The sequence below is a fragment of the Heterodontus francisci genome, chromosome 13 (genome assembly GCF_036365525.1).
Source record: "Heterodontus francisci isolate sHetFra1 chromosome 13, sHetFra1.hap1, whole genome shotgun sequence".
NCBI classification, from domain to species: Eukaryota; Metazoa; Chordata; class Chondrichthyes; order Heterodontiformes; family Heterodontidae; genus Heterodontus; species Heterodontus francisci.
The window spans coordinates 90408925-90436645 of NC_090383.1; the positions used below are offsets into that span (position 1 = coordinate 90408925).

General features: G+C 43.4%; 2 long non-coding RNA genes across 2 annotated transcripts in view; both read right to left on the bottom strand.

The window, feature by feature from the left end:
* LOC137376495 (uncharacterized) overlaps positions 1-27196 on the bottom strand; it is a 61115-nt gene extending 33919 nt beyond the window's left edge. The window contains exon 1 of the long non-coding RNA XR_010976257.1: positions 27130-27196. This is a non-coding gene — a long non-coding RNA (uncharacterized lncRNA). The remainder of the gene's footprint in view (positions 1-27129) is intronic.
* Positions 9928-11483, bottom strand: LOC137376490 (uncharacterized). Its single transcript, XR_010976251.1, has 2 exons — positions 11387-11483; positions 9928-10569 (listed from the first exon to the last, which is right to left on the bottom strand). It is a non-coding gene; the product is annotated as an uncharacterized lncRNA (long non-coding RNA).
* Positions 27197-27721: the final 525 nt, after the last annotated feature.

Genomic DNA, 27721 nt, shown 5'->3' on the forward strand with positions numbered 1-27721 from the left:
TCCCTGCCCCACTGCAATTTTATACAAGGCAGTGCATGTGAGAAACGGCCTGCCCCCTCAGGCTAATCAAGGTCCTTAAGTGGCCAATTAACTGCCACTTAAGTGCCTCCTCCCCCCACCACAGGTATTTTACCTTTGCCTAACGGCAAAGGCCCCAAAAACTTACCTGAGTTCCGGGCCTATCATTCCTCTTGCCTCCAATGGCAGGGTGTAGTCCTAGCAGTGGCCACCGTTCCCAGAGACGCTGCTAGGTCTAAGAGCTGCCGGACCACTGATTGACCTGCAGCTCCATTAGGCTGGACTTCCTGCCTCAAGGAGGTGGAAGTCCCGCCCAAGACCAATTAAGGGCCTGGGGAGTGAAAAATCCCGGTGTGGCTCCCCAGGCCCAGTGGAGGTGGGCTCGCCACCGACTTTTCAGCCAGTGGGCAGGGCTCACAGCCCAGCGTAAAATTCCGGCCCATAGCTTTGGCCTTTGCAATATATAGTTGGAGGAAATTTCTGCTCATCTGGATCAATACTGGATGTCAGACAAGGAGTTTGACAAATCAGAGGCAGTGGATGTGTCAAGGGAGGTGGTGGTAAGATTGAGCTGAGTGTCATCAGATATAAAAATCATATACAAAACATCACTCGTGTGTGCATTATTAGTTTTTTTTTAAATGTCCCCTCTATCTAAAATGTACCAACTCATGCTGGATTACATTTCAAAAGGCCTCAGGCACCATCCACTACCTCAGTCTAAACAGTGAGAGTCAACAGTCTACGCAACCACTGGGAACCTCGCAGCTAAACCTAATCCTTTCCTCAATAACAGCCGCACATTCTTTCAAGGGGTCACTGGCTAATGAATCAGGAATACCAACCCTGGACAACTTTTCCCCCACTATCCTAAGGCAAAGAGCAGGAATCGAAGTGAAATCTTCATGGCCCATATGGCTCAGTTTGATATTAATTAATGTTTTTCGCATATCTTGCATACCATTCCAGTTATAAAATATACATCTTTTAATAAAGTTAGTGAACACATTAATAGTATATTTTAACCAAACATTTATTTTCTTTTTCATCAAATTCCCTCTTTCCTTCCCTTCCTTTCCTGCAGGCATTGATTCTTTGGTTGGGCATAATTTCACATGTTCCCTCTAATACTTCACCCAAATGGTAGTTCTAAATGTATGCGCCTAGACAGTAAATGTCAGTAGGTTATCCTACCATAGGGCATAATTGGTGAGCCTCAGCCTGTCCTGTAGACCTTCCCTTTTGTTCTTTTTCCTCCCCCTCCCACTTTCACTTGCTTAAATGTCTATAAATTCTTCCTAGTTCTGTTGAAAGGTCAATGTCTCTCCACAGATACTGCCTGACCTGCTGCGTATTTCCAGCATTTCCTCTTTTTATCTCAGCCTGTCCTAACTTGATATCCACACATACAAAGCTCCAGGAGGCAGGTCATGGGATATGAGTAGGAATCCTGGCTATTTTTTTACTCCTTACCCTGGGAATGCTGATAGCAATGATACCTCCACCTCTGCTGAGATTAGGAAAATCTCAGGAACTGAACCTGGCTTAGCTTCATATTACCTTAACAGGCTAAGCCAATGAGAGAGTGACTGACTTTTAACCCTGCACACTCACATTTAACTGTTTTTAATTAAAATAAAAAGCAGCTAAGGCCACTCTAATGTCTCAATGGCTAAATATTGCATGATGCGATGCTGCACTATTCTAGGTTAGATCCTTTGTTTTGTATGACAATAGGATTTCTACATTTGGTCCCATTTTGCCTTGGGTTGGGGTTTTGGGGGGAAACAACCAAGGCTCCCGGTCCTGATTGCTATTAAGTTATCATTAATAGAAAAAATGTTTTTGTGCAAGTTGGGTAAGAGCAGGATTGGGTCTGGCTGTGATAGCGATCAGTCTGAATTAGCACAATGTCAGTGCTCCAGGCTCACACATAGGAATGGTCCAAAAATGGCAACTTGTTATTGCACCCAAGTTTTGCTCCAGGCTGCAAATCATGCTTCCACTGCATGCATACATAAAGATTAACATGTGGATTTTAAAAAAAATGTTTAAGCATGTCAACTGCTTTGAGTTCCCAGGTTAGCGCCAGTTGAGGTTAGATTCCAGATAGCACCAAACCCAAAGCAGTATGAAATGGCCTTCCAGAAAGGCCTAGCGCTGTTCCATTCCAGTCATATCAAGTCTTGACTTTGGACTTAAAAAGATACTTTGTATTGTATGAGATCCATGTTACTGCCACTAGGTTCCCAAAGTTTTGTGTCTTGCACAGCCAACAGCACACCATGTGTAATCATCAGCTTACAGCTGGTTATATAAGGCACTGACTTCAGGAACCCAGGACAAAGCACATTACAAAACCACTTTGTGGGTTGAATTCCCAATCCAGGACTTGAGCACCAGATCAGGATAAAACTTCAGTGCAGTACTGCGTTGTGATAGATACTGTCCTTCAGATGATGCATTAAACCAAGAACCCATGGTGGACTTGAGTTGTGCTGATATCTTGGACAACTTTCTTTCCTCAACTGAAAATAACATCACTAGTCATTTGCTGTATGCAACTTGGCTGCTACATCTGCCTACAAAATATACTGACTGCTCTTCAAAGTACTTCATTGTGTGTGAAGCACTTTCTGAATGACGTGAAACTGTCCCGTATAAATGTAAGTTTTTCTTTCTTTATATTGTCAATTCTGTTTTGTTGCAAAGCAGGAACTGTTCTGCTGTGGTCTATAAATGACAGAATATCTGTATCCTTAATTTTATAAGGTGGAAAGCACAGTCTGAATGCACTAAATATACTGCTGTGGAGCTACATTTCCTCTCCTTCCCCTTTCGCTTCCCCACCAATGGAACCCAAATTTATGGTCCCTCAAATACTGGTGAGTACAGTCAGAACAAAGGTCGATAGCAGAAGTTATATGGACAACAAGACCTAGATGTGTCCTTGGTAACACAAACCATATCCTAAACCTCTGCAATACAACAATAAAAATAGCAATTGATAAGAATAGGCATCTTTAGAGAGCCGATAACAGGATTTTTGCAAATGAGCTATGGTGCAGACAGCATTCAGAACCTGAAAAGTCCCCGAGCTTTCTTTTCAATGCCTTTGTTTATTCAGTGGTCTCCATCTAGTGCTGGTTTTGTTTTTCCAACAAAAAACGTGCACAGTGCTAGAAAAGAGGGACGGGTGGTATTCCCTCATTTAAAGCAACAAAGCCATCAGCCGGGATTTGGATTGATAGATTTTTGATGGGCTGGGGTGAAATTGATAGTCGGCAGTAGCACAAAATGGGTGACAGTGAATCAGCAGCCCATTTTACACCCCATCGCATTTTCTTTTCCATTTAAATCAATAGAATGTGAAGCCAGTTCCTTATCACCTGTTTTGTGCTACTGTTGAAGCCCAATTTCACCCCTCTTATCATTGTTGCCATTTTTTTTTTGTATAAAACACTATACACCCCTGGCATTTCTGATATAAATTGACCTCTTAGTTCTCTCTGTTGCTTTTGGCCATCAGATCTCAGTACACGATGATTAGATGAAAGGATAGCGGTCTGTGTGTCTGCAATTTGATCAGTTAAAGTGTTCATTCACATGATGCTACAAGATACAAACACAGGATAGATATACTTATATTCATAAAATCAATAAACAGATGAGATCAAATTAACTAACAGACATACAATTTCCATTCTAATCCCAACTACAAGGTGCATAGCAAAACTAATAAAATAACTCAATGAGATAGATCCTGACTTCTATCTGTCCTGATGAAATGATGTAATCAATCAGGATGTGAATATAGGTTTTTGTGCTAGATACATAATGTGCAACGTTACAAACAGCTACCCTCTGTCACTGTTTGAACTAGTATCGTGAATCCCAGAAATAGCATTGTGTGACTAGAGTGCAAAACAAATCTATATTTGAAATAAAGAATTTAAATGCTGGAATCACTCATCAGGTTTAAGCAACATCTATGGAGAGGGAAACAAAGTTGAAGTTTCAGGTCATGTCCTTTCATCACGACTCACATCTACATGCGGGTTGTTCTAATCTGAATTAGCATTCCTTTTTTAATTTCCTTTCTCTCTGAAATGAAGACTTGGCAATAGTTATTAAGTTAAAAAAAGTTTCCTTTGATCTGATTAATCTGTTGTTGGAATATTTCATTATCACCTCTTCATATATACATATTTATATACACATTTGTCTATGTGTAAACATACATTCATGTATGTATGGATAAGCCCAGGGAGGAAAAATGAGTTTTGTAGGCCTAATTCAATATTTTGTAATAAACAGGAGAGCTATTATGCATTTTTTTTGCTCCGACATGTGCTGAAAGTTACTTGTTTAGCAGAGTTCATTTTAAAAATATAACAAGGATCCCGTGCCTGAATACATGGCATGGTGTGACGCAGATCCACATAAATCAGAAAAGTCTTCAGATTGATCCCTGATCTGCCAGCTGATTCCAGCCATGTCAATGGTGGAGACAATGACTCAGGTTTTGCTGGAGCATCTCTTGGCATGCCCCATTTGTTCAATATTTTCCTCTCGCCCTTCAAATGAAAAATGTTTCTATCACAAATTGCTGGAAGTGCGAGCTGATAGCGGCACAATGAGGTCAAGGGGATATCTGGAAACTAGGTGAACGATAGGAGTAACAGTCTCTCTCCCCTTAACCAATGAGATTTAAGGATTGAGAAAGAAAGAGAGGAACGGTGAGGAGGGTGAATTAGAGTGAAATTAGATACAGGGAGAGAAACAGAGAGGAAAAGAAAGATTGGATTAAGAGAGAGAGAGAGAAAAAAAATGAGACAGAATGGAAAAGCAAGAAAAACATTTAAATTTTAAATTTTAAAAATCTCCAAGAGCAATTAACTACCTGCAAGAATGAGCTACAGAGTTTAAGTTGTTCCCTCTCTGGCTCAGTGAGATTCAGTGGCATTGCAGGAACATAAATCTAATCATTAAGAAGGTACCAACACTGTTAAGTATTAGCCCTAACTTTCTGCAGCGAGTTTAAATTGCAATTAACATGCAAACACGATAATTTCTTGAAACTCACTGGGAGGTTGGGAGTGAGCTGTAGTTTCCGCTAGGCTAATGGTGGAGTGACACAAGTTGTCCAGCAACTTGTGGTGATTTCTAACTTATGGGGTGTCTCTTCCTCACCACAAACGGTGGGTTATTTACACACTAATAATGGTGTGCGCATTAAACTCATCACTATTTTGCCTGCAAATTCTGGCCCATTATATTGACTTGTGTGTCCCTCAGCAAGGCAGAGGAAAAGCCAGCTAGGGTTCCCACACCTGGGCCGGAAGTTTATGTTGCGGTGGTGGTCCCGCCCATTGGCTAAAAAGTCGGGAGCGAGCCCCCCCTCCGTCAAGCCTGGAAGCCATGCTACAATTTTGCATGGCCCAGGCCCTTAGTTGGCCTCGGTCGGGACTTCTGCTCTTCTGAGGCAGGAAGTCTTGCCTCGAGAGGGCCTGGCCAATCAGAGGGCCAACAGCTCTTCAGGCCAACCAGTGCCACTGGGAGCGGTGGCCAGTGCTGGGGCTGCACCCAGCCAGGACCAGGAGGAGGCCCCAGAAAAGGGTAATTGAGGATCAGGCATCACCGAGGACAATCAGCTGGGCCCCAGTGATGCGGGGGAGGGGGGAGATGTGGGGGGAAAGGGGTTGATCGAGAGGGTGAGGATAGGTGATCCAGTGTAGGTGGCTGCTGCCACTGGGGGGCCCTCTGTGGGGCACAGGGCGCTCATTCAGGAGCATACCCCTCCCAGCTGAAGTGTCCATCCAACACCAGTGGTGGCGGGAGGAGGCCCTTAAGTAGCAATTAATTGGCCACTTAAGGGCTTCAATTGGCCTGGGGCAGGTGGGTCATTTGACACCTCCCCCACCACTGGTAAAATAGCATGGGGCAGGTAGACAATGGGAATGTCGCCCCACCCCGCACCCCCACTCCTCATCTCCCTTTCAATTTTATGCCCCCTCTGCCACACAGCCCGCTCCCGAGGCAGGGGAAAATTCCAGCCCTGGTTACTATTTAGTGAACTTTACTGAAATCTGTATAGTGTGGAAGTTGCGTCAGTTGTGATTCCATTCCACATTAACTGTCAAATTATATATTGCTCTCAGCACGCAGCACCTTAAATACAGCATCCAATCTGGTTGCTAAATGACAGGAGAGACATTCAAGCCACAAGGCTGATCCCTATGTCAAAGGTCTGAGTTATGAAGAATATCTTGGGCTTTGCACCCTGCAAAGGAGGCATCAGAGGGGTGATCTTATAGAGGTATATAAGATCGTTCAGAATGTAGAAAAAGTTCACTCCGAATATTAATTTAAGTTAAACTGTGACAGTAGAACTAGCAAACACAGTTTCAAATTAGTCAAAGGTGATTTTAGGACTGATGTCAGGAAATTATTCTTCATACAAATAAACTTCTAACTAGCTTAGAAGCAAAAACTCTGCAATCATTTAAGAAACAATCAGATGCTACAATGAGGGGATGTTAGGATTTCCCTGGGTGGATGAATGAAGATGGGCTGAATCACCTTCCTTATCTATAATTATCTTGTGATCTTGAGGGGAATTTTATGTAGTCTGCCGCGGCAGATTTGGTGGCGGGGTGATATAATTAGTTGGGAGGTGTTTTCTCAGATGCCCAACGGTGGGATATTTTAGAGGAATTAAGTCGGGGTGGGTTGGCGGCTTTCCAGGACTCCCCCAGCGCGGTGGCGGATTGCAGCTATGCATTCTTTTAAATAACATGAATACTCAGTACCTTACGCATAGTTATAATTTAGTCCTACCCGCCAGAGTAAGCGATATTCCCATGCCACCCAGTTCACGAATGTTTCAAAGTGGTGTGCAACAGTCGGATTTGTGCAATTGAGTCTCAGGATTGTACTCTTCTCTCTTTCATTCAGCTGCTAAACTAACGCCAGCATTGGAATAGATGTTTGCCTCTAGGCCAGAATTGCAATGGGTGTTTACCTCCATGCCAGCGCTGGAATGGATGTTCGCCTCCAGGCTCGGCACCAGCAAGGGTGAGTCATCTCAGGGGATGGTAGCGATGGCATGAGCGGAGGCTACATGAAGGAGCAGGGTGAGCGGAGGCTACATGAAGGAGCAGGGGAGGTTAGTCGGATGGGGGAAGGGTGGGGTTAGTCGGGTGCATTGAGGAGCAGGGTAGGGTGGAGTGGAGCGGCCAAGTTGTTGAATAGTTGATGTTGACGGTGAAGAAGCATTTTGTCGGCTGCGGGGGTGGTGTGTGGATTAGATCAGTACTGTGTGAAGATATTTGGCAAGGGCCTAAAGGGCGGGATGAGTGCTGTCAACCTCGGGGTGTTGTGGAGCAAATTGAGGGTACTGGCTAGCAGAGGAAACGGTCACAGTCAATGGGGGATTCTGTGTGGGGAAGGTCAAGACTAATGGGTGGGTATTCAACAGCTTCATATGGAGGGGAACGGGACTCGGCAACAATGGTCAGCTCCATGTGAAGAGGTTCAAGGGTAAGTGTCGGCAGGGAAAACCTCCAACCTGCAGTGTGGTACTACCAACGTGCGAAGCAGGAACAAATAAGAAGAGATCTAGTAGCCCAAACTGGACATCCATGTTGTGCTGTGGGTCATCAACAGCAGTAGAATTGTTTAACGTCACAATCAATAACCTTTTGGACCGGCATATCCCTCACTCAATCATAATTTTCAAGCCAGGAGATCCTTGTTCAATGCAGAGTGTAGAAGGCGATGCCAGTAGAAGCACCCAGCATACTTTGAAATATGATGCCAACCTAGTGAAGCTACAGCATTGGGCTATTTGCCCACTAAACACCAAAAGCATAAAGCTACAGACGGAACCAAACAGTCCCCAATCAGTGAATCAGAGCAAAGCTCTTAGCCCTACCTCATCCAGACAGGAATAGTGGTGGACAATGAGGCAACTAACAGAAGGAGGAGGTGTCATAAACAGCTGCATCCTCAACCATGGTGGAACCTATCACATGAATGCAAAGACAAGAAGCATCTTCAGTCAAATGTGCCAAATGAAAGAACCTACTCAGCCTCCCCCTGAGGTCCACAAAATCATATATATCAGTGTCCAGCCAACTGGCAACATTAAGAAGTAGCTGAATGCACTGAACGTAATAAAGTCTATGGGCCCTGTCAGCATCCTGGGGTAGTGCTGAAAAGTGGTGTACCAGAACTAGGCACTTACCTAGCCAAGCTGTTCCAGTACAGCTAGGACACTGGCACCTACCCAACAATGTGAAAGATTGACCAGGAATGTCTCATGCATATAAAAAAAGGACAAATCTAACCCCATCAGCCTCTTCCAAATCACCAATGAATCGATGGAATGAGTCATCAATATGACCATCAAAGGACACCGACTCATCAATAATTTGTTCAGTTCAGATTCTGCAAGAACTAATTGGCTTTAGACCTCATCACAGACATGAATGCAAGAACTGAATGCTAGAGGAAAGGTGAGAGTGGCTGCACTCCACATGAAGACAGCAATCGATCAAGTATATCACCACGAGGGTCTAGCAAAATTGACATCAATGGCAGTTAAGTACAAAACCCTCCAATAGCTGGAGTCATATCTGACACAAAGGAAGATGATTATGGTTGTCGGTAGATAGTCATTGCAGCCCAGGACGTTACTGCAAGAGTCCCTCGGAAGAAACCTCAACATAACCATCTTCAACTGTTTCATTAATGACCTTCTCGTCATCACAGGAGAGGGACTGTTCACTGACGATTCCACAGATTTCATTTCCATTCACAACTGCTCTGATAATGATGCAGCCCGTGCCATCTACAATAGGACCTGAATAACATCTGGATGTGGGCTAATAAGTAGAAGATAACATTTGCTTGTGCCACATTCTATCCATTTTAAAAAGGCCAGCTATTTGCCTAGACCTTGAATAGTACCAGAATCACCGAATCCTCCACCATCAACATCGAGCTGAACAGGCTCAATGGGCTGACTGGCCTATTCTTGTTACTGTATTCTTATGTTGTTCCTATCCTGAGGGTCACCATTGACCAAAAGCTGAACTGAATAAGTCATATCAACACTGTGCCTACATGAGCAGAACAGAGGCTGGGTATTCTGTAACAAGTGGCTCACATTCTAACCACTCAAAGCATCTATAATAAGGCTCAAGACAGGAATGGATGGAACACTTACCTCTTGCCAGGATGGGTGAAGCACAACAATGCTGAAGAAGCTTGACATATTCAGGACAGAGCAATTTGCTTGATTGGTTCCCTGCCACTGAACTCAATGTCTAAACCATCTATCATTAGAACACTATGACCAGAGTATGTACAATCTACAAGTTGCACTGCAGTAGCTCAACAAGGTTATTTCGACAACACCAAACCCCACTGTGATCTCCACCACCAACAAGAATAAGAGCAGCAATGTTGTTTCCCAGCAAGTCCCACACCATCTTGACTTGGACATACATCATCTTTCCTTTAGTGTTGCAGGGCCAGAATCATTGAAATTGTTACTCAATGTTATTGTGGATTCACCAACTCCACGAGAACTGCAGCTGTTTAAGAAGAGGAGCCACCACCCCACCTTCTCAGGGAAACTAGAGATGGGCAATAAATGAGCTTGCATGGCAGTATGTAGACCTTGCATGTCAGAAGTCTAAGATTCCACTGCAGCACTCAGATGTTGGGTGGCTTCTGCTTGTGCTGGAGAGGAAGCTGAGACATTGGTCGTCAGACATCGCATCACATCTCAAAAACAAATAAAATCTAGTGAGTGAAGAATGGCAACTTAGATGAGTTAATGGAGCAATGTTGATGTCTAAAGAGCTATGTCCCAGGTTGAGTAAAGCACAAATTAAGAAAAACAGTTGAGCTTTTATTCAAGTCAACAATTAATTGTGCCCACATAAACAGAAGGAAAGCAAAATAAATCTTTTTGTGATTAAAAAAGTCAATGTAATACTATTCTAAACATATTTAGTATGTAATTGGGCAAGAGTGAGATTTATTTAGACAGAATTTACAGCAGTAACAAATTGTAATCATTTGTGATCCTACTAAGCCAATCAATAAGTTTTCAAAATACTTTAATTGCTTCCAGGTGAAAAGCAAGCTCATGTTTAGACTTTTGGGATCCCAACAATTCCTCAAGGCTTTCCCCAAGTTTAATTGCACATCACTGACTGTGGACCAAAGCTGACACTAGAGACAGGCACAATGTTTCATTAATTCATGTGCAATCAATATGATCTTGTTTAAAGTTCTCTTTTTCCACCTGTAAAGTAATAGAAGTGCCACAATCATTGCCACACAAGAGAAAGCAGCCAGAACTCCAGCTCCAGATCACTAATCAGTAAATAATCCCACTGGAAAGTGTGTATGTCAAAGGTAGGTGAGGACAGGATAAGACTCAGCTGTGATGCCATTGTGCTGACATTCAGTATCCAAACTCATGTACAAAGAACAGCTGCTCAGAAGGAAGATGACCTGTCACTGATGTGGTGCCTTCAGAAAAGAAAGGGAGAAAGTTAGAATAGACACAAAAATAATGTAAGCTAAGTTTCAATTATAGAAGTAAGCAAATATTCCTCCTTGATTATCACTTCATTTTGTCAACAACTTTGGTGCAACTTTTAACTTCGACATGGATATAAAGTAAGCCGTAGCCAGTCGTCTGGCCTTCATACACCCAGCCAGATTTTCCTTCCCATTGGCGTCGGGCAGGATGTACAACAGGAGGCTGATCCACTACTGTCTGTTCTACACCACCGGTGAAGTTGAAAGTTCCATCCCTTGGATTTCTTTATTTTAACGGTGAGCATTCACAAACATATTATAGATTTAGAACAATTTAGAGCAATTTTCCCATCACAAGAAGCCAAGGAAACAAACAAATTGTCATTGTATAGTTTGCAAGATAGATACTTAGGCCTTCTTGTGCTGAACCTGTTACTCGATCCTCAAGTTTTGAAATAAAACAGACAAGGCCTCATTGACAGGTAACTAAGGAGGAAAGATGCTCTTGAATAACTACTCGAGAACAAAAACAATATGTAAAACACCCTTCTTACTTGAAAAGGAAGTTACATCAGTTCACGAGTTGCACAATTATGAAAAGGAGAAGCATACTGTGCTACATTACAGAAGAAGCTATTTCTGAATAGTCAATGTGAGAAGAGGAATCTAAATTTCCTCGCTTCCAAAGTTTTTTCTGTATCGCCAAAGATGTCTGTGACTGAAATATACTTCAACTCCAAAACAAGTTTAGTCGCATTTATTTACATCAGCTTTCATTAGATTAACGTGGTTTGAGGTTACTTACTTTTTTAGTCCAACCACAACGTTATGTTAGCAGAGATGTATAGATTGCAAGGCAGGGGAAGGCTAAGAGAGTTGTTATTTTCTCAACGCTATTAAGCCAATCTGTCAAACTTTTTAAAAAAAAACCTTATTACGCCCCCAGGATGTCCCAATGCACTCGACAGCCAATTAATGCCTTTTTGAAGTCATTATTATGTAGGAAAATGCTGCAGCCAGTCTCAGAAGATCCCACAGTGAATGAGATGAATCGCCTGATGATCTCGGCTCGAAAATCCACTGTCCTACTTGGCCACCCTAACAATAGCAGAGGGACTTCTCCAACAGCCATTTATGTACCTGACCCCATCAGAATTCCTGAGGTCAGGCAATTTAAATAAAGTTGGGAGGTAGCCACGACAGTAGTATTGCAGCAGGGCTGAAATGATAGAAGATGGTATGGTCCTACCTAATCCTCCTTCTCACATCCCCCTTCCCCCTCATCCACAATCTCTTCTGCTTCAGAAGCTGCAAATGGTGTAAGCGTTCACCTCTTAATTATCCCTCCTCCCATCATGACAACCCTACCCTTGTGCCTTTCTCCTTTCAGATACCCAAGAACTGCCACCTGACCAATGGATGAAGAGTAGCAGGTGGAAGAGGAAAAAAACAATAATGATGAAGAAACACCTTAATTCGATCTTACACTCGCAGCCACCAGCTCAGATACTGACACTGCTTGATGTAGAGGATAGCTTAGAAGCGAGGTCTGCATATAGTGAGTCACCAGGCATAAGTAGCATGCAGGGCATGGGGCGAAGGTAGAACAGGTGCCATCTCCCCAGAGGGCAAAGTGGCACCAGTTCTTCTATAGAGGACTCAGATGAGCGCTTCAATGGGGCAGACTGCAGATGGCAGCTGATGGGCATGCACAATGAAATGCAGACCTGTCAGAAATTTGCATGCAATGTCAGGGAGTATGGAGGAGTCCAGCACCCACTTTGCACAAGGCTTTGCACAGACATGGAGCCCATCCTTACCAGAATGAAAGTGATGTCCAACACCATTAGCACAGTTGTGCCAACCATGATGCAATGTCTGACGGCCAATATCTCAGCTTCCTCTCCAGCACAAGCAGAAGCCACCCAACATCTGAGTGCTGCAGTGGAACCTTAGACTTCTGACATGCAAGGGCTACTTACTGCCATGCAAGCTCAGACTGCTGCCACCATGGCTGTGGATACCAGTGTTCAAAGGGGCTTGCAGAGCATTACAGTGGTCCAGCAATCTGATTGCTGAAGTACCACTCTGGCGAGTGTCAGTGGCTCCATGGAGCAGGAACCTGCTGACCTCTCTCAGCATGACAGCTCTTTACTTCCCATCTCTGCCATTCCCACAGTGTCCTTGCCTATCAGACAGCCAGCCTTGACTGTTGCTGACCATGCTAAGGTGGTGCAGTCCAAAGCCAGACCTTTTAGGGCCAGAGATGCTTGAGGTTGTCCAGCAAGGCCATCTGAAGTCTCCACCATTGAATATCAGCAGCCTTCCACCAAAAATGCTGCAGCCCCTGGGGTAGCACTGCATAGGAGCACTAGGACAAGGAAGGACACACAAGAGATGCACAAGGATGATTAGTTCACAGAATCACAGAATCACAGAATAATACAGTGCAGAAGAGGCCCTTCGGCCCATTGAGTCTGCACCGATGCATTAAAGACACCTGACCTGTCTACCTAATCCCATTTGCCAGCACTTGGCCCATAGCCTTGAATGTTATGACGTGCCAAGTGCTCATCCAGGTACTTTTTAAAGGATGTGAGGCAACCTGCCTCTACCACCCTCCCAGGCAGGGCATTCCAGACCGTCACCACCCTCTGGGTAAAAAAGTTCTTCCCCAAATCCCCCTTAAACCTCCTGCCCCTCACCTTAAACTTGTGACCCCTCGTAACTGACCCTTCAACTAAGGGGAACAGCTGCTCCCTATCCACCCTGTCCATGCCCCTCATAATCTTGTACACCTCGATCAGGTCACCCCTCAGTCTTCTCTGCTCCAGTGAAAACAACCCAAGCCTATCCAACCTCTCTTCATAGCTTAAATGTTCCATCCCAGGCAACAACCTGGTGAATCGCCTCTGCACCCCCTCCAATGCAATCACATCCTTCCTATAATGTGGCGACCAGAATTGTACACAGTACTCCAGCTGTGGCCTTACCAAAGTTCTGTACAACTCCAACATGACTTCCCTGCTTTTGTAATCTATGCCTCGATTGATAAAGGCAAGTGTCCCATATGCCTTTTTCACCACCCTATTAACCTGCCCTTCTGCCTTCAGAGATCTATGGACAAACACGCCAAGGTCTCTTTGTTCCTCGGAACTTCCAGTGTCAGGCCATTCATTGAATACTTCCGTGTCACATTACTCCTTCCAAAGTGTATCACCTCACACTTTTCAGCGTTAAATTCCATCTGCCACTTTTCTGCCCATTTGACCATCCCGTCTTCCTGTAACCTAAGACACTCCACCTCACTGTTAACTACTCGGCCAATCTTTGTGTCATACGCGAACTTACTGATCCTACCCCCCACATAGTCATCTATGTCGTTTATATAAATGACAAACAATAGGGGACCCAGCACAGATCCCTGTGGTACGCCACTGGACACTGGCTTCCAGTCACTAAAACAGCCGTCTGTCATCACTCTCTGTCTCCTACAGCTAAGCCAATTTTGAATCCACCTTATCAAGTTACCTTGTATCCCATGTGCATTTCCTTTCTTGATAAGTCTCCCATGTGGAACCTTGTCAAAGGCTTTGCTGAAATCCATGTAAACTACATCAACTGCTCTACCCTCATCTACACACCTGGTCATATGCTCAAAAAATTCAATCAAATTTGTTAGGCATGACCTCCCTCTAACAAAGCCATGCTGACGATTCCTAATCAAATTTTGCCTCTCCAAGTGGAGATAGATTCTCTCCTTCAGAATTTTCTCCAATAGTTTCCCTACCACTGACGTGAGACTCACTGGTCTGTAGTTCCCTGGCTTATCTCTACAACCTTTCTTAAATAGTGGGATCACATTAGCTGTTCTCCAGTCCTCTGGCACCTCCCCCGTGGCCAGAGAGGAATTAAAAATTAGGGTCAGAGCCCCTGCAATCTCCACCCTCGCCTCCCATAGCATCCTGGGACACAAATCGTCCGGACCTGGAGATTTGTCCACTTTTAAGTGTTCCAAAACCTCCAATACCTTGTCACTCCCTATGACAATTTGCTCAAGAACCTCACAGTCTCTTTCTCTCTAAGTTCCATATCTACATCCTCATTCTCTTGGGTGAAGACAGATGTGAAGTATTCGTTCAACACAGTACCAATGTCCTCTGGCTCCACCCACAAATTTCCCCCTTGGTCCCTAATGGGTCCTTCTCTTTTCCTGGTTATCCTCTTCCCATTGATATACTTATAGAATATCTTGGGATTTTCCCTACTTTTAGCAGCCAGAACTTTCTCATATCCCCTCTTTGCTCTCCTAATTGCTTTCTTAAGCTCCATCCTACACTTTCTGTACTCCACTATTGCTTCCATTGATTTGCTCTCCTTGTATTTACTAAAAGCCTCTCTTTTCCTTCTCATCGTACCCTGAATGTTTCTGGTCATCCATATTCTCTGGGCTTGTTGCTCCTACCTATTACCCTAGAGGGAACATGTTGGGCCTGTACCCTCCCCATTTCCTTTTTGAATGCCCCCCACTGCTCTTCTGTAGATTTCCCGACAAGTAACTCTTTCCAGTCTACCTTGGCCAGATCATGCTTTATTTTACTAAAATTCGCTTTCCCCCAATCCAAAACCTTTTTTTGCAACTTGTCTATTTCTTTCTCCATAACAAGCTTAAATTGTACCATGTTGTGGTCACTATCACCAAAATGGTCCCCCACCAACACATCAACCACCTGTCCAGCTTCATTCCCCAGAATTAGGTCCAGCACTGCACCCTCCCTTGTTAGATCCTCTACATATTGAGCTAAAAGGTTTTCCTGTATACATTTTAAGAACTCCACTCCATCTAAGCCCTTAACACGATGATTATCCCAATTAATGCTGGGAAAGTTGAAATCACCTAATATAATTACCCTATTATTTTTACACACCTCTGCAAATTGCGCACATATTTGCTCCTCAATTTCCCGCTGACTATCTGGGGGTCTATAATAAACACCTAGCAATGTGGCTGTCCCTTTTTTCTTCCTAAACTCTACCCATAAAGCTTCATTTGATGCCCCCTCCAAGATATCATCTCTCCTTACTGCAGTAACTGACTCCTTAACTAATATTGCAATGCCCCCTCCTCATTTACCCCCTCCTCTGTCTCGCCTGAAGATTCTATATCCCGGGATATTGAGCTGCCAATCCTGCCCCTCCCTCAACCATGTCTCCGTGATGGCTACTATATCACAATTCCACGTGTCAATCCTTGCCCTTAACTCATCGTTTTACCTGCAATACTCCTGGCATTAAAGTAGAGGCCATCCATCCTGGTCTTACTCCCTTGAAACTTACTTCCGCTGTATTCCCTCTGACTTGTTCGCTTTCCTGTGTTTAGCTGTGTCCCTATTCTGCTAGGAGTCTGCATCCCCTCCCCCTGCCAAATTAGTTTAAACTCTTCCCAACAGCACTAGCAAACCCGCCAGCAAGGATGTTAGTCCCCCTCTGGTTCAGATGTTGACCATCCCGCTTGTACAGGTCCCACCTTCCAAAGAAATGGTCCCAGTGGTCCAGGAATCTAAAACCCTCTGTCCTGCACCAACTCTTAAGCACTCATCTGTGCTATTCTCCTATTTCTATACTCGCTAGCACGTGGCACTGGGAGTAATCCAGAGATTACAACCCGAGAGGTCTTGCTTTTTAGTCTACTGCCTAACTCCCTGAATTCTTGATGCAAGACCTCATCCCTCATCACATTTGTATGCAATATGGAAATGTTTGATTTGGAATGTTTATTTTAAATTTGCTTTTATTTTTGGATAGCGGGCACTGTGATGGTCAATAACAGAGGGAAGCTGACATGTGGGACTGTTGGTGAATGTGGAATTGGGGTCACTTTCACTGGTATCACAGTTAGATGAGTTCTTCATGGACAGCACAGTCAGAAAGGGACTATATGAGTTGACTCCTATCTTCCACTTTCTCTTCCTCTTCTTCCTCCTTCTCCTCCACCTCTTCCTCCTCCTCCTCCTGCTCCTCAGCTGGTCACCATACAGCTGGTGGTGCAGGCTGTCCCCTCATGATGGCAAGGTTGTGCAGCAGACCACCACGATTCTTGACACTCGTTCTGTGGGACTCCTACAGAGTAGTCCAGACAGCAGAAGCACACTGGTGGTCTGATCTATCACATTTTATGAGGCAGCATGGCTTTCATTTTATGTATTCTGTACATGTGTGAGTAGGCTGCACAACAGAGACATCAGCCATGTCATGAGCAGATAGCCCTTGTTGCCCAATCGCCACACTTTGAGTTGCTGTTGTGACTCAAATGCAGCTGGTGTAGCAGACAGCCACAGAATGAAGGCATCCTGATTCCTGGCAGAAAACTGGGCATTAACCCACATGATTCACTGTATGGGCGCACACCAGCTGGACTTTGAGGGAATGGAATCCCTTTTGCTTGTGGTACATCTCAGAGTTGGCATGCAGTGCCCACAAAGCGAGGTATGTGCAGTCAATCGTACCCTGCACCATGGGAAAGCCTGCAATCCTCATAAAGCCACATGCTCACTCTGCCTGCTTCTCTGGCAAGATAGAATGAAATGTAGTTAGCTCTTAATGAGAGTAGAGAGCTTCAGTGACCTCTCTTAAGCAACAGTGGATGGCAATCTACGACATGTTGCAAATACCTTCAGGTCCAGCCTGGAAGAAACTTGACACATAAAAGGTCATCATCACAGTCACCTTCATAGCCACTGGCAATGCGGTCCTTGCCCTGCTCTGAGGTTGCAGTTGTAGTTCCACCAGGTGGAAGATTTCAGTGAGGACGGTCCTTACTGAAGATCAGATATCTCTCACATACTATTCTTTGCTGAGGTTAAGGGACGAGAATGGATCCCTGGACAACATTGGCGGGTATGGTCTCCTGCTGAGAGCCCTTCTCCCTCTCCTCCTCCCTATTCTAGCAGCTTGGCCTGCTTTCTATTTATTTTATTTAGAGATACAGCACTGAAACAGGCCCTTCGGCCTATTTCTCATTCTCCAAGCCATGCAGTATTCTAAGGGGAATGCTTGTTAGTGCACCCTTGTCTGGGAACAACAAGTTTATGTCGCAACCTTGAAGTCAGGATCAAGTCCTTCAGCACCTGCCATGCCACTCCCTGTAGACTTTAGCAACTTTAAAGAACTCTAGAAACCGCCAAATGCATCTACAATGATAGCAACAGCTGGTAGAAATCATTCAGCAACTAACCTGTCAGTCGCTGAGTTTACCTTTAAATGGCACTGTTGGTGGGGTGGGGGTGGCCTTCTTGCTGCTGAATGTGTGCAGCAGACCACCCCGAATCCTGACACTTGCTCAGCTGAGTACTGCAGGATTCCTACAAAGCGGTCCAGGCAGCAGAAGCACCGTTTCAGCACACTAGTGATCTGATCTATCTGACCAAAGGGAATTAGACAGTTATATGAAAAGGAAGAATGTACAGGGTTATGGGGAAAAGGCAGGGGAATGGAACTGCAGGAATTGCTCTTTCAGAGAGCCAGTGTGGACACGACAGGCTGAATGGCTTCCTTCTGTGCTGTAAATATCCTATCAGTCCCATTCACCTATCACCCCTATGCTTGCTGACCCATGTTGTCTCCTGATCAAGCAATGTCCTGATTTTTAAATTATCATCCTTTTACAAATCCCTCCACAGCCTTGCTCCCCCCCCCCCCCCCCCCCCACCCCACCAATCTCTGTAATCTCCTCCAGCCTCACAACCCTCTAAGATATCTGTTTTCCTCTAATTCTGATCTCTTGAGCATCCACCATTGGTGGCCCTGCCTTCAGTTGCCTAGGTCCTAAGCTCTGGAATACCCTCCCTTCAGCTCTCTGCCTCGCTTTTCTCCTTTAAGAGACTCCTTAAAACCTACCTCTTTGACCAAGCTTTTGGTCTTCTGACATAATGTCTCCTTTTGTGGCTTGGTGTCATATTTTGTTTTATAATGTTCCTGTGAAGCATCTTGGGACGTTTTATTCTGTTAAAGGTACTATATAAGTATAAGTTGTTGTTGTTGTCATTGACTCCCCAAAACCTTTTCACCAGCTGCAAGGCACAAGTCAGGAGTGTGATGAAATACTCCCCACTGGCCTGGATGAGTAAAGCTCGAATAACACTCGAGAAGCTCAACACCATCCAGGCCAAAGCTTTATTGGCACCCCATCCACCACCTTAAACATTCACTCCATCACTGGCACACCATGGCTGCTATGTGCACTGCAAAAACTTGAAATGACTTCTTCGGTGGCACCTTCCAAACCTACAACCTCTACCACATGGAAACACCACCATCTACAAGTTCCCTTCCAAGTCACACACTATCCTATGTTCAAAATATATGGCTGTTCCTGCATTATCACTGAAACAAAATCCTGGTACTCCCTACCTAACAGCAGTGTGGGTGTAGATACAGCTTATGGACAGCAGTGGTGTACGAAGATGTCTCACCACCACCTTCTAAAGGCCAGTAGAGATGTGCATTAAATGCTCGCCTTGCCAGTGACGCTCACATCCAGTAGTATAAGGATGTCAAAGGGTTAATACCGAGGACAGTGAGAGAGACCCCTCCCACTATATGAGCGATGATGTAAAAGACACATGAGATATGCTGGAGAAGAAGGTGATATAGCGGCACAAAGGATGCTAGCTTAGGTGGCTTGCTGAGAGTGTATATAGTAACTGTAAATAATAACGAGTTGTTAGTTAACCTTTACCAAAGTCTAAGACTTTCTCTAGAATTCCCTACAATGCTGCAAATACAAACCCAACAGCGCAACATGGTGGCAATGGGGAAAGGGAACAGGAGAATTTGAAGATCTCCTTACCTTTGGAAGAAAGACCAGGGGAACAACAGAAAAATTTAAAGATAAAGACTGGCCTGGTACAGTAAGAAAACTACTTACAGCAGATGAGGCTGTGAAGAGCTCTGCAGCCTCTCAGACCACACCACAGCAGTGTGGGGCTCTGCGTCGGTACTTCCAGCACATCCAGCAGTCGGGTCCGAGTCTTCATAGAAAATAGGAGCAGGAGTAGGCCATTCAGCCCTTCATTATGATCATGGCTGATCATCCAACTCAGTAACCTGTTCCCGCTTTCGCCCCATACCCTTTGATCCCTTTAGACCCAAGAGCTATATCTAACTCCTTCTTGAAAACATACAATGTTTTGGCCTCAACTGCTTTCTGTGGTAGCGAATTCCACAGGCTCACCACTCTCTGGGTGAAGAAATTTCTCATCTCAGTCCTGAAAGGTTTATCCCATATCCTTAGACTATGACTCCTGGTTCTGGACTCCCCCACCATCAGGAACATGCTTCCTGCAACTACCCTGTCAAGTCCTGTTCGAATTTTATAGGTTTCTATGAGATCCCCCCTCACTCTTCTGAACTCCAGCGTATAAAATCCTAACCAACTCAATCTCTCCTCATACGTCAGTCCCACCATCCCAGGAATCAGTCTGGTAAACCTTCGCTACACTCCCTCCGTAGCAAGAACATTCTTCCTCAGATAAGGAGACCAAAACTGCACACAGTATTCCAGGTGTGGACTCAACAAAGCTCTGTATAATTGCAGCAAGACATCCCTGCTTCTGTACTCGAATCCTCTCGCTTTGAAGGCCAACATACCATGTGCCTTTTTTACCACCTGTTGCACCTGCATGCTTACCTTCAGCGACTGGTGTACGAGAACGCCCAGGTCTCGCTGCATATTCTCCTCTCTCAGTTTATAGCCGTTCAGATAATTATCTGCCTTCCTGTTTTTGCTAATAAAGTGGATAACCTCACTTTATCCACATTATACTGCATCTGCCATGCATTAGACCACTCACTCAACTTGTCCAAATCACCCTGAAGCCTCTCGGCATCCTCCTCACAACTCACCCTCCCACCCAGTTTTGTGTCATCTGCAAATTTGGAGATATTACATTTAGTTGCCTCATCTAAATCATTAATGTATATTGTGAATAGCTGGGGTCCTAGCACCGATCCCTGAGGTACCCCACTAGTCACTGCCTGACATTTGGAAAAAGACCCATTTATCCCTATTCTTTGTTTCCTGTCCGCCAACCAATTTTCTATCCATCACAATACACTACCGCCAATCCCATGCTCTTTAATTTTACATGCTAGCCTCTTATGTGGGACTTTGTTGAAAGCCTTCTGAAAGTCCAAATAAACCACATCCACTGGCTCCCCCTCATCAACTCTACTAGTTACATCCTCAAAGAATTCTAGTAGATTTGTCAAGCATGATTTCCCTTTTGTAAATCAATGCTAACTCTGCCCGATTCTACCACTGTTCTCTAACTGCTATGCTATAAAATCTTTGATAATGGACTCTAGAATTTTCCCCACTACCGACGTGAGGCTGACTGGTCTGTAATTCTTTGCTTTCTCCCTACCTCCCTTTTTAAATAGTGGGGTTACATTAGCTACCCTCAAATCTGTAGGAACTGTTCCAGAGTCTATAGAATCTTGGAAGATGACCACCAATGCATCCACTATTTCTAGGGCCACTTCCTTAAGTACTCTGGGATGCATACCATCAGACCCTGGGCATTTATCGGCCATCAATCCCATCAATTTCCCCAACACCATTTCACTACTAATACTGATTTCCTTCAGTTCCTCTCTCTCACTAAGCCATGTATTCCCCAACATTTCTGGTATGATATTTGTGTCCTCCTTTGTGAAGACAGAACCAAAGTATGCATTTATTTGATCAGCCATTTCTTTATTCCCCATAATAAATTCCCCTGTTTCTGTTTTTTTCTCTTCACATACCTATAGAAACATTTACAGTCAGTTTTTATGTTCCCTGCAAGCTTGCTCTCGTACTCTATTTTCCCCTTCTTAATCAATCCCTTGGTCCTCCTTTGTTGAATTCTAAACTGCTCCCAATCCTCAGCTCTGTTGTTTTTCCTGGCAAATTTATATGCCTCTTCCTTGGGTCTAATGCTATCTCGGGGGGCGGAGTCATGCTGGGCAACAATCCAGGATCGGTGAGACAGGAGAACTGGCCATTTATTTGAACAGCACACTGGGGAAAAAAATTGAGTGCAGAACATGATCTCAGTCGAATCGGAAGGCGAGTACATTCAGCAATCATTTCTCAGCCTCGCCGAGGAGCAAAAAGCACGGTAATCGCCGGAAAGGTCGGGGAGTGCGGGAATACCCCGAATTGAACGCCAACACCTCAAGCCAAGCATGAAAAACTTAAAATTAAAGGGCAATGCCCTAGAAAACAAAAGGAAGCAAAATGGATACAAAATTGGGAATGCCTGAGAGTTTCCAGAATCAAGGAGGTCTCAATTCAGTCCAAAATTGACTAGTATGGAAAAAAAGGCTCTTAAGGTTCAGAACTGCTTCTCAACTCCATAACAAACCTGAAGTGGAGCAAGTGAACACCCTCCTGTATTCAGTGATGCGATAGTAGACGACCTAATTGTCTGACAAGGAATCAACGAGACTATTGTAAATTTGAATAGGTACTCCAAGCCTTTGATAAATATTTTAATCTCTGTACCAATAAAATCTTGGAAAGAGCCAAGTTTAATAAGTGGGCACAGATGACTGGCGAATCTGTTAACTCCTATATTTATAGATTATACATAGATTATGAATGGGGTGAACTAAAGGCAGAACTAATCAGAGACAAGATAGTCGTCAGCTTAGCTGATGAATCCTTGACAGATCTGTTGCAATTCAAGGAAGACCTTACATTGGAAAAGGCCATTCAAATGGTAAGACAAGCTGAAGTTCACAAACAGAATAGGGACATCGTACGAGCTGAAGACAAGCCATGGATGAGAAGGAGTCCAATGCCCATCCAACTGGTTAAGCCAAAGCCAGGGAAAAACTTTGAGGAACAGAAAAAACATACAGATGAGAAGGTGCATGAAATAGGAAAACCTTGCTGATGTTGTGGAGCCACAAAGACCCAACGACAAGAGCAGTGCCCAGAAAGTAAAGCTGGGTGTTTAAAGAGTGGAAAAACAGGACACTATGGGAAGATGTGCCACAGCAAATTTTCTTTGCTTAAAGATACAAAGCAGAAGACCTTCACACAAACAGCAGTGAAACAAGTACATCAATACCCACTAGAGAAAGAACCAGGAGAGTTTTTGGGATAAATCAGTAATCCAGACCAAGATTTCTGGACAACAGATATCTACATGAATGGACACTTCATGAATCTTAAGCTTGACACAGGGACTAGCGTCACAGTATTGTCTGACCAAGAGACTTGGGTGAAGAGACATTACCTGCAACTGACAGATATACAGTTGCACGGTCCAGTTTTGAGTAAAAGACAAACTCCAAGCAACTCTTCAGCATAATGGCAGACAACTGGTAGAGATCTTATATGTCTTACACAATCAAGAATTTTCTTTACTAAGCAGAAATGCATGCTTGGAACCGCAGTTGATTAAAGAGAGAGCCAAAGTCAAGCAAACAAAGATAAACAATTTCTTTCAAACAAAATTCCCAAAGCTGTTCACAGGGCTCGGAAAACTAAAGACAGAGTACAGATCACTCTGAAGGAAGAGGCCAGTCCAGTGAGTATCTTCACACCAGGAAGAATACCTCATCCCTTGTTAACCAAAGTCCGACAACAATTGGAGGAGATGATAAGAATGGACGTTATCACTCTGGTAACACAACCAATGGACTGGTGTTCAGCCATGGTTCCTAACTCGAAGCCAAATGAAACTCTGCAAATATGCTTGTGCTTAACGCAGTTCATCAAAGCAGTAGTCAGTGAGATTCACCCAATGTCTACATTGAAAGACAGTTTATCGAAACTCACACAGAGCACCATCTTTTCAAAATTCAATGCCAATAGTGGGTTTTGGCAGGTACCCCTGGATGAGACCTCAAAGATATTGATTACATTCATACATTCATAACAGCTTTTGGGTGGTTTTATTTTAATAGGTTACTGTTCGGAATAACCTCCACACCAGTGATTTTTCAACAATCAATGTCCAATGCCCTAAAAGGGCTCACAGGAATGATATACCACATGGATGATATTCTGATACAGGAAGACAGTGGGAAGGGTCTCTCTCACTGTCTTCGGTATTAACCCTTAACATCCATCCCATGAACAAATACAAAAAGATCCGTTGATTTATGTTTCAAGGGCAACAAAAATGTTTACAAAATCCTTCCTATGGAGATTGATGGACATTATAGTAGGCAGTGCCACAGGCATGATAATTCTCCTCCCCCAGCCCCATATACACATACTTTCTTATTCATTACCTAATTATAATGTTTTATGTAACACATTAATTGCTCCCTTGTCTGAACACTAGGGAAGGAATATGAATGAGTTTCAAAATTATCTTTCTGACTGCATCTTGTTTGAAATGATACCTAACTACAGTATTGTAAAAGAACTTAATGGTTCCATGTTTTCTAGTTGTGACATGCACCCTGTGCACACTTGCAATGATAAACCTTTGAAAAAAATCATTGTAATGGGAATATCCACATAACGTCTGACTTTAATCTTTTTTAAAGAGCAGTGTAGTATCTGTGATTGAAATGGCTAAATGCACTGTGCCTGCAGCAATTGGTGAACAGTGGAGGAGACTCTGGTGTGACATTATACTGAAAGAAAGAACAAAAAAGGTGATAAAAATGGATTTTGGGAGCAACTGGCAGAAAAATTCGATCTTGCTGACAATATCCAGTTTAAATACAATAAAGAAAAAGTCATTACTGACAGGAGTTAAATATTTGCAGGTATATTTAGTATGTTAAATACAAATCATTTAGAACCTGGGAATCCCAAATCAAAGATGACTCAATACTTAGCCAGCTATTATAATTATTCAAAGGAATTGGTATTCCCCCTTTCCTGAGCAAAGAAGAAAGGGGAGGGTTTATGATTGAACAACTTTAGCAACTTGCCCTTAGTCTTGTGATTTATGATTAGAACAGTCTAATTAGGTAGAAGCAGGTGAGCATATGCATATTGGAAAGAGGGGGTAACATATTCTTCCCAACAAGAATCAAGAATGTGGTGGTGAACTTGCTTTCTGAACCAGTTCTTGAAAATGTCACACCAAGGCAGGTAGATGGTGAGGAGTACCTATTGTGAAATGTAAAATTAGACCAATGTTCTGGAGTTTTGTTTCATTTAAGTTTCACAACCAGAAACTTCACTGGAGAATAAACAGTACCAATATTCCCTCTAAGCTGCTTGGGTGCGTTCCGTATCTGTTAGCAACTTGCCCTGTGCCTTGTGTGAAAGGTGACAGTGAGCACTGACAGACTTTTGGCTATGGCAGACATCACTGCCAATCCTGATCATAGCTTCTCCAGATTCTCCACATACATCTCTTGTAGGAGTCACTGTTTAGTGACCAGGAGCAGAAATTGTGGCTGATTTTCTGTCTTCAACCCAGAGGTGCTGTGGCCTATCGTAATACTCCTGCTACTGGTCAGTCTAGGACCAGTTAACATGTCACAGACTGGGGGATCAAACTTTGGACCATCCCAGTCTGTATGGCACATAGAGACTTTACATCTGAGCCATTGGTTTAGCCATTCTAAGGTCTTTCATTAATTTTTTCCATGGATATTATTACTCTTGGGAACCAAGCTAGATATGCTCTGTATATGGCCAATCTGTCTAAACCAGTAGGGAGTGGAAGTTAAGATATAAAACAATGAACAGATACAGGTTGAATGTAATTAAAAAGGGACGGGCTAGTAGTATAAATAGGGTCTCAATAAATACTGTTTTCTTTATAGTTGCAATCAGAAGCATATGAAAACATTCATGATTCAACATATTTCACACTTGAATGCTGAAGAAAAATGGATTAAACAAGACTGAATTCCCAATGAGTCATTTGTTAAATGTGCTGCCGATAGAGAAGGGAGATCCCAGAGTCAATCTCAAATCTGTGCTGAGTAAAATTATCTCAGCCAGAAGGATTTTTAGGAGTGGTACAGTTGGTTTCAATGCGTAATGTAAGAAGGAGGAAAAATGGGTCAGGGTTACTGCTCATGATCATTATTTGATGACTACTACTGGAAAGTATATGTATATGAATACTAATTGGTGTGGCCTGGCTGTGATGCTCCCAATGGTCAAATAACATGTCAACACTCACTGTCAAGGTTAAAAATTAAGTATGGCCCTTGTATTAGGTACTAGAAGATGGCTGGTGCCCTTGAAACATACACAGCAAGTGTCTGCACCTTTCAAAGAATTAAGATCTGTTTTCATGAGCTCCATCGCAAAGATCATGGTGGACCACACACCTGCATTGCACAGGCTCAGAATATTGACACAAAGTAATAACTAAATGAAAAGAAAGCGCACAGAGCTCCTTGAACAAATATATACTCTGGGCAATTGCTATGATACATAACATTCATTTTCACCTCCAGTACGACAATCAATGAATAAATGGTGTTCTAATTAATTCAGTATCAACCATATGTACAGGCACAAGAGTGACAATTTTTCTATTAATTTATATTTTACTTCAAATAAGTTTTTCCCTCTCTGGGTTCTCATTTCCTTTCATGTATCCAACTCCAAGTAAGAATTGACAGCCTCTGCCAATGGCACACATCACAAATTCTACTTAATACATGTGTGATAATGGTACAGTTGCACTCGACCTTTGGTAAAGAGCCTACACCTGCCAGCTAGGAACTCATATCGTATATGGTGAATTATGGACACAAGTTCGCAATGCCTGGTTCTCGAGTGGCTGTGCGTCACAGTTGGGAGTGGGTAAAATGTGACCTGAATTGGACTTCCCCCAGCTACCCATCTTTGCTGCTTTTCCCTTCCTCCCTTGAGCCATATCTCTGCTCAGTGATGCACCTGTCAACAGAAATTTGAAACCAGTTGTTGTCACCAGCATGGAACACTAGCTTAAATGATAAAAAGTTCCTGTACGATTACTCTTGCTAGTCAATATCGTGAATCAATGAGACATGAGTATAGGAACAGAGTGTTAATAAACCTACATCAGACTCAAAAACCTTTTCATTCCATTCGCAATATCTCTCCTGAAGGCACTGACCCATGTTAGGGCACAGCAGCCCTCCTACATATTGTCCAAGTAGCCATTGAACATGTATGGGCCAAGATAGTGAGTATCAGCGGGCTATTTAACTCTCAGGCATCAGAGCCAGACCTGATTCTGTCCCCCCGCCAATAGTGATCCCAATCACCAGTGGGAACCCAGGTTGATTTTTCCCAACTGCAGCCTAAGGAAATTGAAACTGATTGTAGAAATCCCGTGGTCATACTGGTAGTTTAACCCAGCATGAACTGGAGATTAAAACTAGGAACACATGATCTGTACTACTCCATATCACACCACATGGGGTTTTTGCTTCGTGAGCCATTGAGGGAGCCAGTTGCAAAAGCTTTAAAAACTTTTGACTTAACAAATACCACTTCTCCCACCACCACCCACTGGACCCACAATCAGCACAGCAGTTAAGAAGCTGCAATTAAACTTTTAAACAAAAAAAAAGACTCACGTGGTACATTCAGATGAGACATAAAGCCAAAGTGTCATTATTCAGGTGGAGATAACAAAAAAACTCATGACATCGTCCTGACTAACATTCTTCGCCCAACCAACACCAGCAAAAATAGTTTAACTATGATTCACCTTGTTTACTGTTTGTGAAGCATTGCTGTATGCAAATCTGCTGCTGTTGTCTACTTAATAACTGTGACCACATTCAGAAGTAATTAATTGGATATGAAGTGCTTTGGGATATCCTGAGGATGTGATAAGACACAGGAAGTTCTTTCTTTCTTTCCTACATTTAGCAGGGAAGGTCCAGTCTCATAGCAATGGCTAGTTAACTCAGGACCTATAAGAATTTGAAATTGTGAAATTTGGTGAGGAACACAAGTATACCAGGAAGTAAGACTTTTTGAGAAGGAAGTCTGTCTGACTGATCAAGAACATGAATAGGGAAATGACATCAGTTGCTATGTAGTCTGTGTAGCATGCTAAAGCAGGCCTAGGACCCTGTAGTCAATTAGACACACAGGCTGGAGCTTAATATTCAAAATAGGTGAGGTTTATTCATACACATTCTCACTCTTAGCTCTTTCCTA